The sequence below is a fragment of the Callorhinus ursinus genome, unplaced genomic scaffold (genome assembly GCF_003265705.2).
Source record: "Callorhinus ursinus isolate GAN/ISIS: 27379988/994484 unplaced genomic scaffold, GSC_fseal_2.0 scaffold5, whole genome shotgun sequence".
NCBI lineage: Eukaryota > Metazoa > Chordata > Mammalia > Carnivora > Otariidae > Callorhinus > Callorhinus ursinus.
Genome location: NW_027397067.1, coordinates 44,854,486 through 44,867,500, shown reverse-complemented (window position 1 = coordinate 44,867,500; position 13,015 = coordinate 44,854,486). Strand labels below are relative to the sequence as shown.

The 13,015-nt window shown below is 42.8% G+C and overlaps 1 long non-coding RNA gene across 1 annotated transcript in view; it reads left to right on the top strand.

The window, feature by feature from the left end:
* Positions 1-11,822, top strand: part of LOC141372750 (uncharacterized) — a 28,107-nt gene extending 16,285 nt beyond the window's left edge. The window contains exon 3 of the long non-coding RNA XR_012378151.1: positions 11,420-11,822. This is a non-coding gene — a long non-coding RNA (uncharacterized lncRNA). The remainder of the gene's footprint in view (positions 1-11,419) is intronic.
* The last annotated feature ends 1,193 nt before the right edge of the window (positions 11,823-13,015 follow it).

Here is a 13,015-nt window from a genome sequence, read left to right as displayed (position 1 = left end):
TAGTTCGGGCACATATTGCTTGATCTAGTATACATAGATCTCAAACCACTTCAGGCTCAGTAACTTGTAGTGCTTTGTCTTGTTTTTAATGAAAATGGCCTATTTCCACATTCTCATAGATACCTATGACTTTCAGCTCTAACATCCTGTGCTTCTAAGTATCTCAAAGTATTTGACAGATATTTCATTGTATGGCTCCTTTTCTGATCTTGGAGATGCAATTCAGGATTTCAACTGCCCCATATCTCATTAATATTAGTGATGGAATTAGCATCACAGGGTAAGAAATTGGTAAGAGTCCCAGACTTCCAACTCATGCTTTCCTGCTTTAGCCACGTTGCATTCCCAACTGAGTTTGCCTATCCCACTCTTGAAAATAAACTCAGGTCATTTGTCAAGAGAACAAGAAGGCACTGGGCAATGAGTATGCCTAAATTATACTGAGTGTATTGCCTCATCTTTCTCCTTTTGGGCCGTTGGGCTTTCCTGGCAATGAGACTTTGTGGAGTTGCTCAGAGTATTTGCTATAGGTAACTGTCCATGTTTCATTTGAACCAGAGATATAGGGAGCCAAGGAAGAAAATGGGATGGATTCCCAGATGTGAAGAACTGTGACATTGGAAAACATGGTGGAATTAGGGTAAACTTTATCTCCAGATGGAAACAGTACCTTTCTATGATGTCAAATGATTTGCAAAACTATTATGTTTTCTTCCGTGGTTTGGAACAATGTCCAAATAGGATTTTATGGCTCTAGGGTCCCACATAGCCTAGTATCTTTTCAAAATCACATTCAAAAGAAAATGTACTTCAGAAACTAAAAGCAATTTTTAAAAGCACACTAGTCTTTACTGTGCCTCTCTGAGATAGGGATCCAATTTCTAATCCTAAGCAACACAATGCCCATTCAATTTTTCACTTATTTCCAGTTCTTTCACTTCACAGCTACTCTGTGGCATCGAACTCTCAATTTTCTCCAAAATTTGTCCTGACATCCAACCTACAGTTCTTCATATATGATTCTTTTCACTATCATTTTCCCCTACCCTGATGCCTCACCAGAAGTTGCCACAGGGATTACCATATCTACCAGACTGCTCCAGGAAAGGTGGGAGACCCTCCGGCTCCATACTCTTTGGTCTTCTTTTGTTGCCCACAGATGGAAGCTGGCAGGACCACTGGGTATTATATTCTTTGCTTGCTCTGACTGCTTTTCTTACAAATAAGTCCAGGAGAGAATTAATGAATAAAGCCCCCCTCTTTATATGTTTAATCAATAATGGAAAATACACTTGAGAAAGCTTCCAAATGAGCCCCTGGGGTCAGTGATAGTGATGAGAGGGGCATAAAAGGCTGGGCAAAATTATTACTAGCCAACCCAGTGGGTGGACAGAGCTTCCAAAAGGCAGACCACTAAGGGAAGACTGGGTTATGACCCTGGTTATTACAGCAGCCGTGTGTGGTCCAGGCTCCCTGGCGCCCCTCTGGAGGAAAATTCAGGTTTGCTTATAGTCCTCTTACAAATGCTTTAGTGTTACCTGGGGATGGTTTAAACCTAGGGAATAGATGGCAAAAGTTGAGGAAGTATTATGTAGTGACCGAGGATGTCAAAAGCTTATAAGTGGGCCTAGAATATAGGAGTGTATGGAAGTCAGAGAGAGGCAGTGTGGCTCATTTAAGCTGGTGGTCAGCAACAGGATGTTCTGTCAGGAGCAACAAGAAAATAGCAGTTATCCATAAATCTAGAAGGTACTGGGAAACCCACCCAGAATCTCAGACTCATAGGCAGTGCTAGAAAGATCAAGGCAAATATTTTGTCCTGGGAAAGTAGAGATCCTGGGTATGACAGGCACTCAATGCAGGGGAATTTGATAAGATTACAGTGACCAGAAATGGCCCTAAGACAAGGAGACTGGTTACTGGGAACAAAGCAGAACATAGTTTTTAGAATGAAAAAACAAGATCAGAGCTGGACCCTAGGAAAACTGAGTGAGGCTGAGCCCCCAAGTACAAAGTGTAAGTGCCAGGTGCCTTGTAGGATATGTTGCCTGATGTTCATTAAGAGCATGGGCTGGGTTAGAATCCCTGGCTCTGTGACATCCCATCTTTATGACCTCAGGAAAGTTAGAGAATTCCAGCCCAGCTTCCTACCTCTAAAAGGGGGTTAGTAATCCCTACCTCACAAAATAGTCATAGACATTATAAGGCACAGTCATTGTCAAGCACTGGTACTACAGGGTAGGGTTGGAGAACGTATTAGCTCTTATTCTCCTCCTACCACCACCACCATCACCATCATCCCTGTATCTTACCCACCCCTTCAGATCAGGACTGGCCCCAGAGCCAGTTTTGGGAAGATGTAGGTACAAAATGCACACACATGTACAAACAAGATGGCCCCAACTTATTCAAGCTTGTTTGTAAGACAGTTGTTTGCCATTTAGAATGCCCTGACTCTAAGAGCTATACTATTAACAATGGTTGGGTTTCCAGGCTAGCCTACTTATGCCTTTTTGTTCATGAGAAAGAGGCTAAGCATCGAGTCAGCATGAGGTGGGGCCACCATCTCCAGTCAAGGTTTTAGGGCTGACCTTCAAAGGAGAGGACTTGAGAGCAGAGAAGTAGTAGGAATCTACTTGAGATGAGCTGAGCTCATAAAGGCCACATGAGGGCTCTCTCAGAGATTCATGTCCCTCTTGGAGCCATGCTATGATCCAGCTCTTGGCAAGTGGCACCAAGACCCCAGAGTGGTGGCCCAGGTGTTCCAGGGTTGAGAGTTGGGGAGAAGGGGGAATGAATGGACCTTCTTTGCTATAATCCATTATCCTCATTCATCTCTCCTGCTTCTGCTGAAGTAGCTCCAGTGAGTGGGCATGTCTGTTCCTGCCATTTGTCAACTGTTGTAAGAGAATTAAAAGTCCCATCTGAGGCTATGATAAACAACTTAATGATGTGACTGTGGATTACGGCATAAATGGCAGAACTGTCACTTCATTTTTAGACTTCGATTAGTGGAGCTGACTTTATGCTGCCTGACCAGCAAATGGGTCCTGCGATGCAGTTCTGTGCAGGAACAGGCAGAATTCACCAGGAAGGAGAAGAGGAGGAGGAACAACAGCAAAACTTGATCAGGTTGTTCTGGTCCAGAGGAGAGCCAACAGAAAGTCGCAGATTAAACGGGAACTACAGCAATACCCAACTTATCCCAAACTTCTGGAGAAGAAGGAGCTCTAAATTAATGCATTTTTTAGACAACTGAAAGCAAATACTTTTTCCCAAAAATGGAAATTTCCAAAAGCACTTTCATCATTGTTCCATGCAGTAATGGACTCCTGTCCCAAGGAGCTTTTGAAGCATGTAGGGTTATTTTCCCCGGCACTAAATGACTCCCAACTGATGTGCTTTTCTATTTGGAGACTCTTGCCTCTTTTTTGCTGCCAGCTACAACTTCTCAGTGTGTAATCTCCCAACATCTCCCACTCTGCTTGCTTGTCTTTAAATTTGGTAGAAACTATGGGGCGCCTTGGGTGGCTCAGTCGTTAAGCGTCTGCCTTCGGCTCAGGTCATGATCCCAGGGTCCTGGGATCGAGCCCCGCATCGGGCTCCCTGCTCAGCGGGAAGCCTGCTTCTCCCTCTCCCACTGCCCCTGCTTGTGTTCCCTCTCTCGCTGTCTCTCTCTATCAAATAAATAAATAAAATCTTTAAAAAAAATTGGTAGAAACTAAAGGTTACCAGGGAAAACGAGAAGATCAATCTGTTAGAGCAGTATCCATCAGTTTCATTTTATTCTAAGGCAATAGAGTTGTATTAAGGGTGGTTCTTCTTCTTTACCCTCTATCTGTCATCACTGCCACCCATCTGCCTAAAACATACAGAGAAACACACACACACACACACACACACACACACACACACACCCCTTGTTGAATACAAAGGTCCTAACTCAGTCTTTTCCTCCATCCCAATCCTTGCCATTTCTGCCCTTAGGCACAACCCATCAGGATTTCTATCCTGGGGCCCATCTTTTAGAGGACCCTGCTCTGGCCCTCTTATAAACATGTTCCTTCCTAAGGGGCAAGGAGTCCATGGGGCCAAGTGTAGAGCCCCATAGGGAATACATGCCTCCTCTTTCGGAACCATGTTCTGGGTACCTAGGACCCTGGAAGTCCCTACCCACGTGGTCCTGAGCCCCCTTCCAGAGCCTCTTTCACGTATCTGTCCTCTAGAACGTGGACAGTGTTACTGGCATGTGCACTCTTAGGAGTAGCCAAGTCGCCTATGGTTGAAGGGGTGAGGACAGAGCTTGGCTGTGCAGGCTGAGGTCACACAGGCAGAAGAGCAAGCCCCCAACTCAGAATGGAACAGGGCTGGGGTTGGGAAGAGCAGAGGGGCACCTCTATTTATACTCCTGCCAAAGCTGCACAAATCTTAGGGGTGAACTGAATCCCTGCTTGATTCTAGGACTTTCCAATGGCTTTGTGGATGGCTCAGAAGGTCACTACCTATAGTTCAGTCTTTTTTGGGGACATCCTGTCCCATTTCTTGACTCTGTACCTTCCCTCCTTCCATCACCTAGACCACCTCTTCCCTTGAGTGTCATATTAGTCTCTCATCTGGCCTTTGCTCTTTTTTAAAAAAATATTCCTATTTTATTTGTTTTTTTCTTTAATTGCAGTATAACTGACATACAGTATCCTATTAGTTCAGGTGTGCATCCTAGTGATTTAATAAGTTTTTCCATTATGAAATGGCCTCTGTTCTTTAAATCCATGCTTGATCCTGCAGCAAGACAAAAATCAGACTGCCTCACCCTGTGCTTGAGACATTGCCCTCCCCATGCCCAAGAGGGCTCCCACTCCAGGTCCTCTATGACCTGGCCTCTCCATCTCCCCAGACTCACCTCCAATCCATCCCTGCCCCATCAACATCAGATCATACGTAATTTGCCTCCGATATCTTCCCAGGACTTGCCTCTGGAGTTCTGTTTATGCCATTCCTCTGCATGGGTGACCATTGCCATCATTCTACCCCTTCACTGACCACCTCCCTTCACATGACCAACTTCTGGTTGTCCCTTCACACTCAGCCCACATATCACACTTTCCAACCTTGTTCCTCTCTCCTACTAGCAAAGACCAAGTTGGTGGCCCTTGACTGGACTCCCATAGCACTGGTAAAACCCCTTTATCTTAGGATGTCCCACATTGTATTGAAATTATCCACCGCTCTGCCTTTAAGTGACTTGAAGTGCCTCAAGAGGAGGGACTGCATCTTTTTTACCTTCGTGTCCCAGCCACACTGCACCAAGCACTCAATAAATATTTACTGAACAGATCCAAACTGAGAAGAGTATGTGCATTTTTGTGATACTTATTTCTTCACTAGTGACTCACTCCAATAAAGATACCTACCGAAAATTCTGTTCACTTGCTTCTGGACTAACTATGACTAAGGCTGCCAGAAGTCTCACTACTAGATGACAATTTTAATTAAACAGTTAATTATTATATGTTTATTGAGCACCTACTGTATGCCAAGCTTTGTGGACAATTATACAGTTATACTCAGAGGCACAGAACACAGCGCCTGCCTTCAAGGAGATTATAACCTTGATGGTTTTTCTGGAAATTAAAAATAACATCATTTATAACAGAGTATTTTTAATCAAAAGGACATTTAAAAGTTCTTTTGCCTTTCAGTGTCTGAAAGTGTTTGATTATCGGTTCACCTAATGTTCCCAAGCCACAGGGCTTTTGTTTGGCAGGCATGGTGTGCCTGAGAGGACTGAGAAAATCAAATAAACTGTTACAGGGGAATGTGTATTTTCAGGCAGTAAAAAGACTCTGGAAGTTAGAAAAGCAACTACAGACTAAAAGAAGGAAAGGTGAAGACCTGTTTCTTTTTTTTTTCTTTTGGGAAAAAAAACAGAAAGACCCACTTAGATTTTTTTTTTTTTTTGGAATAATTTTGTTCTATAGCAAGATCGTGTGACCCTATGTCAGTGGTTCTCAAACGGGGACCGTTTTATCCCCCAGGGGACATTTGGCAATGTCTTCAGACATTTTTGATTGTCAGATCTTGGGAGAGGAGTAGTCTACTAGCATCTGTGTATTGGATGAAAGCCAGGGATGCTGATAAAAATCCTATAATGCAAGGACAAAGCCCACAGCAAAGAATGATCCGGCTCAAAATGTCAACAGTGCTGAGATTGAGAAACCCTGCCCTATGTTATGGGGTGGGATGGACACTAACTACATTCTAAGATTCCACAGAAACAACCAAATGTAATAAGGGCTCTTGGTAGTCACAAGCTTGACCCCTGGGTGCCTCTGACTCATGCATAAGGGTAAAGCTGGGACTTTGACAGGCTGGATCAGAGATCTTGGATGATTTTTATGCTGTAATTACTTCTTAAATAGTCTTGCTCTCCTTTCCCTTCCCCAACCCCAGCTGCCTTCTTTTAAAAAAGGAAATTAAATAAACAAGAACATCCCCCCCAAATGCCCATTGTTTATGTCACTGACTTTTTCTCTTTTTTTCTTTGCTGTTGAAATAAAACACAAAATAATGGACAAAGAAGATCATCAAAGGCTGCTGCTAAGGCTTAGTGGTAACTCACAGAGCACAGCAAAAGCCTTGCTTATGTGAACCTCTCAGAGAGACAAACACCTCAAACAGAGATGAAATGCATAGGTGGAATATGATCATCATAATTTGTTAGTTGTGCTTTCCCCATGGTCGATATTTCTGGGTTATTTATTTATTTAAACACAGTGGTGTATGTTTGAAGTAAGAATATCCCAATCCATATTCTGTTTTCCCCTGCAAGGGTCATATTTCTTCTGTCAATAACACAAGCTCGGATCTCCTTGAGCCCCAAATTACACTTCCTCATAAGAGATGAAAATGTCACATTTTCCTTGAGATCTTTATTCCACATGACTTTGCTAATGACTAGGGTAAAATTGAGAAGTTCAGGAAAAGGAAATCTCTCCCTCCATCAAAGTGCGTAAACAAGCCAAAGGAAAACAGGACACCAGAAGCTAAAATGTGTAGAGAGTTTAAAATATGTTCCATAGATCTGGAGGATAGCCTAGGTCTATGGTTGGACCTCCTTGCTTGTCCACCCAATTATCCCCACAATACACAACCATGTCATATGGCCAACACTAACAAAATTTTTTCCACCATTTTGTTGTGGGGTTTTTTCTCTTGGCATTGAAAAGATGTGATGCAAATGCTTATCCAATCCCTCCATTCTCACCTTGCCCCTTGTTGCCTCAGCACCAACCCTGGCTCATCTGTACCCAGGTATCCCACAGGAGCATACTAATTCACATCTCCAAGCCCTCATGCATAATATCTTCTTGGTCTAAAACACTTTCCCTACTAGTCCACTTGGAACACTTTTCCACCTTCAAACCTTGCTAAGACAGCACCTGTATGGAGATTTTCCTGACCTCCAATATTCTCTCCCTACACACGTATTTCTGTGTCCATGTAGCAGATGTGGTTGGTGCCTCACTCGTATCTCCTGGGACTCCCCCAGAAGCTGCCTGGAGATTCAGTAATTCCTGTGCATGTCTATGGCCTCATTTCTCAAACATCTGTTTCTCTTGACTTGAGGGCTTTCTCTGACCACAGGAGCACATCATCCCCCCATGGAGTAGGCCATAGTGCCAGGAAGTTAATGTCCCAGACACAACCGTTAACCATTGAGAGGCAGGAATTCACTGATGAACACCCCAGCTTCCTTACTTTACAACAGGACAATTCTGAAGGGTGCTCTCCACCATGTCTCAGAGGGTTCCAAGGAGGTTTGAGCCCCTATTGCCCCCAGTCTTTCCCTACTTTTTAATATACTCTCGATTGGCTTTTTCTCTTTCTCTGTTTCACTCTCTCACTCCCTCATTGTGCTTCGTTGGATCACCTCTCAAATAAATGAATGGCACTCAAATCTTTATCACAAGGTTTCTTCTTGGAGAAGAAAACTAAGACAGTCCCATAGAAACTTCTGTTATCATGTAATTGCTCCGTGTTTTCTTTCTTTCTTTCTTTTCTTTCTTTCTTTCTTTCTTTCTTTCTTTCTTTCTTTCTTTCTTTCTTTCTTTCTTTCTTTCTTTCTTTCTGTATGTCTTGGATAATTCCTTCAAGGGCAAGCACTCTTTGTTATTTATCTTTATCCCCAGTGCCTACCAAATGCCTACCCCAGTAAATGTGTGTTGAAGTAAACTGAGGGGAAAACAGTCTAAGAGGCATGAGGAACCACCTGCAGAAGACCTGGAAGGCTGGATCAGTGAGAGTGCAGGAGAGAAGAGGAAAAGGAAGTGACTGAAAGAAACTGAGCTGTGAGGAAAAAATACATTAATTAATGAGGATTTAAGAGCTCCCAGAAGCAGCAACAACAACAACAACAACAAAATGCATCAACTGAGGGGAATTTTCTAAGCAGACAGAGTGGTATGATAAATAAGTGGAAAGTGAATCCTAGGGTGAGATAGAATCCACACTGGCTTTTGGGTGGCCAAAGAAAGGAGATTCTCAGCTGTATGGAAGGTGTAGACTGGATGGACACAGAGTCAGGTGAAGGAGTGATCTGGCTCCTTTTAAAGAGACACCTTCTCGTATGGTTGAGCCCCAGACTGATGGGTCACATGATATCAAAGTTTAGCCCTCTGAGCACTTGCCACCTGCTTGCATATAGTTTCTACTCAACAATGAATGCTAACAAGTTGGAAAAAAACAATTTGCTTTCTAAATGGCTAGGCATGTGCTGGGCCACAGGTTTATTGTGGAGGAGTCAGTAAAGAGAAGGTAGGGAAGAAAGATGATGCTCTTGATACAAGGTGCCCCAGGTGCCTGGGTGGAGGAAGCAGAGAGCTCCAAGAACAGAGCACTGGGTTTTATTTGGGGTGTGTGTGTGGGGGGGGTGCACTGTTTCATCACAAGCCTACATCTTTCCTTAATTTTTTTCTTTTTTTTTCTTTTTATATCTTCTATTTTTTCCCCATTTGTAATGATAGGACCCTAATGAAAAGTCTCAACTGATGTGAATGAACTGTCAGGCCCTATACCAGGGGCTAAGCTTGAAGTGGGCAAAAATATCATCCCTACCCCCAATGAGCTTACAATTTAGCAAGGCTGTATTTGAAGACTTGCTAAATATATTATCTGTATTAGAGTACATTTCCAGGAGAGCCCAGAGATACTAATTCCACAGAGGGGACAGGGCAAGCTCAGCACTAGAGGAGAACTGAAGTGGGAGCCAATTTTTGAAGCAAAGCAAGGATTTCATCAAGAAGTGAAGACAGGGAAGGCATTCCAGATATTCATTCATTTGTTTACGTGTTCACTTTCTTCGCTGGATGTTTATTGAATTCCTATTATGTGACAGGCATTGGGGAACAATAGTGAATAAGACGACAGTCCTGCCAGTTAGGGAATGCATAGTCCAGTGCTACAAGCTGACAAGAACCAGGCTGTGACCTCATAGTGAGGCAAGGACAAAGTGAGTAATTAACACATTGGGCTAGGATACAGTGGATGGCACAATATGCTTCCAAGCCTGGAAGACATTAGTAGGGGCAAGAGTCAAGGATGGTGTTCCAGAGGAGAAGACATCCCAACTGAGGCCTGAAGGTTAAGAAGGCATTGGCCAAGTGAGGACTGAAACAGAATATTCTGGGCAAAGGGGCTTTTCTGTGCAAAGGCCCTTTTCTGTGAAAGGGCCCATTTTGGAGTTTAGTGAGAGATGAAGACTGGAGAAGTAAGCTAGGACAGGTCATGAAGGGCCCTTTGAAGGAATTTAGGCTTGATCCCTTTGGCAATGGGAGAGTATTGAGAAGCCTTAAGCATGGGCATGCCATGCTCAGCTCTGAATTTTAGAAAGATTTCTCTGGCTACCAAGTAAGAAATGAATTGGAACAGAGAAAGAGGTAGAGGAAGGAAGACCAGTTGGAAGGCGGCTGCAGCAATCCAAATGAGAGCTAGAGGTCTAGGAATGAGTGGTAATGGCGGGTAGGCATGGGAAGAAGTGACCCAGGTAGCACATGCACATGGCCATACACCAAAGAATGCAGTGGAGATAAGATATGCCCATAACGTGGTTACAGCCTAGAGTGAGTGGTAGAAATTGATGGGAATCGGGGGGCCATGCAAATGTTGGTGGACTTCCAGTGCCATGCTAAGTTTGGAATTCACTCTATAGGCAGCAGTAAACCATTGACGGATTAAAGGGAAAGAAGATTGTAACTTGAATATCTCTGAAGGACGGATCGGGGAGAAAGAAAACTGTCACCACCTTAGAAGTTAATACAATAGTCCAGATGCAAAATTGAAGAGTCTGAGGAGTTTGAAACCTGCATGTAGCAAAAAAGAATCTAGGCTAAAAAAGAAACAACTGACAGGGCACCTGGGTGGCTCAGTCAGTTGAGCGTCTGCCTTCAGCTCAGGTCATGATCCCAGGGTCCTGGAATCGAGCCCCGCGTCAGGCTCCCTGCTTAGCGGGGAGTCTGCTTCTCCCTCTCCCTCTGCCCCTCCCCCTACTCATGCTCTCTCTCTCAAATAAATAAATAAATAAATCTTTAAAAAAAAAAAAAGAAATGACTGACTTTTGTAAATTCCATTTTCTTCTACTTTTTTGTTCTAGTCAGGCCCTCAAAGGATTGAATGATACCCACCCACACTGGGGAGAGCAATCTGCTTTACTATGTCCACCAATTCAATTGTTAATCTCTCCCAGAAACTCTCACAGACACACCCAGAAGTAATATTTAACAAGATATCTGGGCCTCCCGTGGCCCAGTCAGGTTGACACATAACATTCACCATCATTCATGGTAAACACTTGATATTAACCTATTTGCTTACTTACCATTGTGAAGATTAAATTAAATGATGCATATAAAATTCTCAGCAAAGCGATGGTTCATACAAATTGATAAAGAAATAATAGCTATTACTATTGGTTCTATTATTTTATTATTAATGTTGAAAGTATAAAGTAGTGCTGAGACAATGACAAGCCAGAGGAGGAATCATGTCGGCAATGTCATGCTGAATGTAGACTTTGATAAAAACACTTTCCAAAAATAAAAGAGAGGAAGAGAGGTTCTTTTTTCATTGTATCTGAGCAGTTGGAGGTAAGAAAGTCAGCCAATTTACTTTGAAATATTATGATATTATTAAGAAAAACAGGCATCTGGTGAGAAAGATTTGATGGGTTTCAAATTCCTCAAATTCTTGTATGGAGTATCCTAAAATTCTTTTTTAATACATGGACTATACTGTCAGTGCAGATCTTTGCAAAAGTCAGTCATTTCTTTCTAGCCTAGATTCTTTTTGTTACATGGAGATTTCAGAGTTTGCCCTTTTGGGGTCAGTGACATGTCAATTGGTTATTTTTTTCCTTTACCTGCAGGCAGAAGTGAGTTTACCCTAAAAAGAAAACAAGGCAGAAAGATGTGCAGTATTTGACATCTCTGGTTCTGCTCAGAAGGCCCTCTGATAACAGCTCTGCAGCCAACCTTGGGAACAGTCCTCTTGCCATGGAAGTCTAGGTCCTCCAGAGTGATGCTAGGACTGTGACCTAGGCTTTGGGTCATTCACAACTAAAGGACCTGCAGAAGGATGAGCCTGAATAAAGCCTCATCTCTTGCACAGAATATGCAAATATGCAAGAATAAGAGCATCTCTTCCATTGTATCAGGACAGCTGGAATTTTATGAGCTGACTTTCCAGGTTATGGCTGGATGAAGCATTAAATACCCCTCACAGGACCAATTGGTGAGTGAACACCACCCAAGATGGTACTCTAAACTCTATGAACCTCCCCAGCAGAAAGCAGTAATACATGTGCAATCCTGTGAAATTACTTTCCTTCCCCCTCACCCTGCTTACACATGTTCTCCAAGCCCCCAAGAACAAAATGGTGGCCATTAGTCCATGAGTGTTTACTCAGCAAGTGCTGGTCTCCTTAGGAACCTCTCTAGCCCAATACTCTGATCTTTTCCGAGCTGGCTCCAAGCTGACCCCACAAAGGATCTTACTACTTTTCCAAAGCAATGGGGACCATCATTTAGACATCAGAGTAGAATTATTTAGTTAAAAACAAACAGAGTTATCTGGTTAGAAAAGAGGTTTATTTCCCATTGCTCTCTCTGTCTGGGGGTCTGTTTAAGAATTTAATACCACCTAAGTCTGTTTAAGACCCATGTTGAATAAACAAGACGGAGTTTAAAAATATGTCAATTTTTTGACCCTAAAGTTATCAATGCAATATCAACCTCACATATCTTGATAATAAAATCATCGGGGCATAGGCACTCTTGTTCTTCATCTCTTTCTATTCTGTTTTTGAAATGCTGTTTTAAATTAGAGAAGACAAATGGGGGTAAGAAGAGCTACAGAGTGAGAACAGGACATCTGGAAAGCTGAGCCAATATGAGGGTTCTGAGTCCACCCTCCTTCTTTATGTGCCATCCAAACTAACTCGGGAGCACCCAGAAGCCTGCTGACCATACCCATGGCTCGTAACTGTGCTTAAAACCACTTTCAGTGGTAGTCTTTGCTACGAGTTCTCTATATTTCATTTCCTTGATAATTTATGGACCGACCTTCTCAGGGGATTTACAGGTTTCAGGAGAATGCAAACGTGTGATTTAGTTAAGATATCGAGTATATGGAACAATCAGAACTAGCAATAAAGAGAGAGAAAAATTTAGGATGTTCTTGGTTAGTGCTAGGGGTTGTACTGTTGGACTTCATAGTGACGATTCTGTTCAAACATAACTCAGTGCATTGGCACTGAGATTTGTGTTCAATTCTATTAGCTCTCATCATGTAATTTTGGGTAAGTAACTTAAACAGAAACATCTTGGATTGGACAGGACATGGTTTCTGGAATCAGGCAGATCTAGGTTTAAATCTTGGCTCTGCTACTTAACTAAATGGTGACCTTGGGCACATTAATTAAGAGCTCTGAGTCGGTTTCCTTGTCAATCAGATGGAGAGGATG